This window comes from Phascolarctos cinereus, unplaced genomic scaffold, assembly GCF_003287225.1.
Source record: "Phascolarctos cinereus isolate Bilbo 61053 unplaced genomic scaffold, phaCin_HiC Scaffold_1;HRSCAF=81, whole genome shotgun sequence".
Taxonomy (NCBI): domain Eukaryota; kingdom Metazoa; phylum Chordata; class Mammalia; order Diprotodontia; family Phascolarctidae; genus Phascolarctos; species Phascolarctos cinereus.
The window spans coordinates 10125001-10129510 of NW_027555514.1; the positions used below are offsets into that span (position 1 = coordinate 10125001).

The 4510-nt window shown below is 40.3% G+C and overlaps 1 long non-coding RNA gene across 1 annotated transcript in view; it reads right to left on the reverse strand.

Moving 5' to 3' along the window:
• The window catches only part of LOC110217559 (uncharacterized), a 5185-nt gene extending 1021 nt beyond the window's left edge, over positions 1-4164 (reverse strand). The window contains exons 1-2 of the long non-coding RNA XR_002327067.2: positions 3804-4164; positions 818-883 (exon numbers count right to left, since the gene is read on the reverse strand). This is a non-coding gene — a long non-coding RNA (uncharacterized LOC110217559). The remainder of the gene's footprint in view (positions 1-817; positions 884-3803) is intronic.
• Positions 4165-4510: the final 346 nt, after the last annotated feature.

Genomic DNA, 4510 nt, shown 5'->3' on the forward strand with positions numbered 1-4510 from the left:
GGTTTCCTGGTCTCATCCTAGATCTCAGGACCTCATCTCCCAAGGCAGGTCCCATTCCTTTGCAACTTCTCCTTTTATGCTGTTCATATGCATTTCTTTCAATAATTCTTGCACAGAGACCCCATCTAGTCACCTGGAGGCCTTCCTGTGGTTCTCTGACTATCTCAGGGATACCAGTGTAGCACTTTTTAAAATGGGAGATAAAAAAGATGGAAGTCTTAGTACCTGTACATGAACATACGTAAGAGACTGGGCCAGATGCTTATATATATATACACACACACACACGCACACACACACACACACACACACACACACATGCATATACATACGTACATATACACACACACATGCATATACATACATACATAAGAGACTGGGCCAGATGCTTATGTATACACACACACACACACACACACACACGCATATACATACATACGTAAGAGACTGGGCCAGATGCTTATATATATATATATACACACACACACACATATATACACACACACACATGCATACATATACATACATGCATACACACACATATGCATATACATACATACATAAGAGACTGGGCCAGATGCTTATATATATATACACACACACACACATGCATATACATACATACATACACACACACACACACACACATATATTAATCATCCAAGATTCACTTTCTCAAGCTCCCATCCCAAACCCCTCCCCCACATTGAGAACATGAAAAAAACGAAACCCATTACAACATGTATAGTCAATTAAAACAAATGTCCACATTGTCCATGTACCAAAAATGTCTCATGTTGCATGTTGAGTGGTATACCTTATTACCAGGCGCTGGGTACCATATTTTATCCTTGGTCTTCTGGATTCCTGGTTGGTCATTAGCCTGATAAGAGTTCATTACAATAGCATTACATCACATTTGTGTACAATAACTTGTTCATTCATTCCCCCTTTATGGGCACCCTCTCCGATTCTCATCGTTACCATCTCAAAAAAAGCTATGAACATTTTTATACATCCTTAGGGTTTGCTTTGCTTTGGACTCATCAACCCCTCCTTAATCTACCTTCCCTCTGGTTCCTCCTCCCTCCTTCTCCCCTTTCCTTCCCATTTTCCTGCTTAGTGAAATGCGTTTTTGTACTTGTATTTTGTGTGTGTGCATGTGTGTGTGTGGGCATTCTTTCTTCTTTGGTCCAGTGCAAACGAGAGTGAGGTTTGTGTCAGCTGCCCTGCTCAGTTCCCTCCTCCTTGTTTCTATAGATATCTATTTGTACACCCTGATTATATGAGATAATTTCCCTTAAATTCCTTTTCCTTCCTCTCCTGCATATTCCTCTTCTTCTTTCTTTCTATTCTTTTCTTGACATCATCAAGATATAACAGACCCACTCCCAAGCCTTCTCTATCTGGAATAACTCTATGAATCCTGATGACGATCAGTTTTAGTGGGACCTTGTGCATCATCTCCCCATATTTTGATTCAAGCAGTTTATCCCTGTTCAGTCCTTTATCACAGTTTGTTCATGTGTACTTTCATATTCTCTTCACTTCTCTTCTTCACTCCTATTTCAAAGTTTCTATGTAGCTCTAGTCTTTTTTTTTTTAAAATCAGGAATGCTTGGAAGTCCTCTATTTTATTAAAGATCCATTTTTTCCTTGTAGGATTACATCCGGTTTTGCTGGGTAAGTAGTTCTTGGCTGTAAGTCCATATTGTTTGCCTTCCGGAATGTCTTTTATAATGGTGGCAGCTCAATTATGTGTGGTCCTGATTGTGGCCCCTTAATACCTGAATTCTTTCTATCTGGCTGATTGAAGTATTTTTTCTTTGACCTGGAAGCTTTGAATTTTGGACATGATGTGCCTGGGAGTTTTTATTTTCGAGTTGATACATGGTGGATTCTTTTTATTCCCACTTTGTCCTCTGGTGCTGAGATCTGGGCAATTTTCTTTTAAGATTTCTTGGATGTGCAGGCTCTGTTGTTTTGGTCATGGTGGTTTTCTCCTTGATCTGTTTTCAAGGTCAGTTGTTTTTTACAATGGGATAATTAACACTTTTTTTTTCCATTCTTTCAGCCATTTGGCCTTGTTTTAATATGTCTTTGTGCCTCATGAAGTCATTGGCTTCTACTAGGTCCATTCAAATTTTCACAGAGTTTGTTGCTGGGCAAGGTTTTGTGCCTCTTGTACCAAGCTATTATTTCTCTTTCCAATTCTATCTTTCATAATTCTCATTTGTTTTCCAGTTTTTCCCAAGTGTTCTCATTACATTTATTAGAAAAATAAATTTTTAAAAACTCTTCCTCTCTTCCAGGAATTTTAGTTGAGTTTGTGCCCAGGCTGTGTTTTTGCTCTGAGGCTTTGCTTGTAGATGTTTTGGAGTCATTCTCTTCTTCTGTATTTGTGTCTTGAACGGCCTTCATTATAGTGTTTGTTTTTGGTTTATCCATTCTTCCATTTTATTTTTTGACTTTTCGGAGTTGATGTTAGAGCTGGACTCCACCACACTTCTAGAAGGAAGGTCTGAGCTGGTCATGTTGCTGCTTCCTGAGATATTGAGTATTGGGTTATTTCAAGACCTTGGGGATGGGGTGTGAATTTGCAAGCTTTCAGTGCTCCCAGAGGGGTCAGATGCCAATTCTTTGCATTTGTCCAGTCAATGATGAGTTAGAACATTTTTCATATGGCTAGAGATGGCTTTGATTACTTCATCTGAAAACTGTTCATATCTTTTGGTCATTTATCAATTGGAGAATGGCTCTTATTTTTATAAATTTGATTCAGTTCTCTATATGTTTGAGATATGAGACTTTTGTCAGAGAAACTTGCTTAATTTGTTTTTTAACAATTACTGTTGCTAACTATATTTCCCTCTCTCCTATCCTCTCCCGTTTATTCTATTCTATTCTCTCTCTCTCTCTCTCTCTCTCATTTCATCCCGCCCCTCCTCAAAAGTGTTTTGCTTCTGACTACCCCCTCCCTATCATTATCCCCCCTTCATTTGCCCCCCTTCCTCTTTTACTTTTCTGTAGGCAAACATAGATTGCTATACCCAACTGAGTGTGTATGATATTCCCTCTTTGAGCCAATTTTGATGAGAGTAAGGCTCACTCACTCCCTCTCCCCTCACCTCTCTTCCCCTTCACTGTAAAAATATTTTCTCGCCTCTTTTATGTGAGATAATTTACCCTATTCTACCTCTCCCTTTCCCTTACTCTCAGTACATTCCCTTCCTATCTCTTAATTTTATTTTTCAGCTATCATCCCTTCATATTCAACTCACACCTGTGCCCTCTGTCTATATGCATCTATATACTATATACTATAAACTCTATATACTGTAGATGATATACAATATAGATATATCTATAGATTATATGCTATATACTCTATACTCTATATGCTAATTCTTAATGTCCCTTTTGCCATGCCAATCATCCCTGCTCTGTTCCATTTGTCCATCTGTCTCTCTCGTGTTCCACAGGCACTCACATGACCAGGCAGATTGGTCATAGATAAATAGATAAATTCTTCTCCTTAATGATATCAAAAGCAATGGGACTGTCCATTGCAATGAAGAGTTGATGCAGATCCTTTTCTGGCAACATAACAATTTGTCTCTCCTCTGCACTAAGAGCAAAATAGAGGCGAGTAGGACTTCTGTCTTCCTCTCGTGGTGGCTTTAGAGTGGGGGAGGGCCATCCTCTTTGCAAAAAAGCATGGCATAGTGGAAAGAACACTGGATTTGGAGACAGAGAACCTAGGTTCGAATTCTATCCCACCATTTAATTCACCCTCTACTTACGCAATCTTTCTTTTCTCTGGGCCTCCATTTCCTCCTTCCAAATGAAGGAGCTGTAGTAGCTGATATCTAAGGTCTCTTCCGCTCTGGATCCCAGTGTTCAATGCTCTTAAAAACACTTCAAATTGCAAGTAGGCCAGAGGAAAGCAACGTGACATTTCGCTTCCTAGTTCCTTTTCTCTGTATCTGGGCAGCTGCTGACTTTGTGTTTCCAGGATTGCTATCATGTTTTCCTTGGATTCTTAGAACACTTTCTTTGCCACATCGGCATGTGTTTGCTGAGTGGGTGGGGGATCCTGGTGGGCTAGTATCAGAAAAAGAGCCTTTAAGTGGAGGGGAAAGGAACTACAGAGAACAGCGGAGCTCTGGGAGTCATTTCCTTGCTTGGTACCTCAGCTTCCCGATCAGGAAAATGAAAGTGTTGGGGTAGAGATGCCTGTTGCTTTAGCAAGGGTGACAGGGTGCCACCTTCTCAACAAGCAGCCAACACCCCCCTGGATTCTAGGACCTTTAACTGTCCCACCCCCTGAGCTAGGAACTAGGTTTGCTTAGTAGTTGCTCAGTGCCTATAATTTTTGGAGTGGTAGGAGGATGTGTGTGTGTGTGTGTGTGTGTGTGTGTGTGTGTGTGTGTGTGTGTGTGAGAAAGAGACAGAGAGACAGAGAGAGACAGAGACAGAGACAGAGAGGTTCTAATTTTGTTTAATTGGT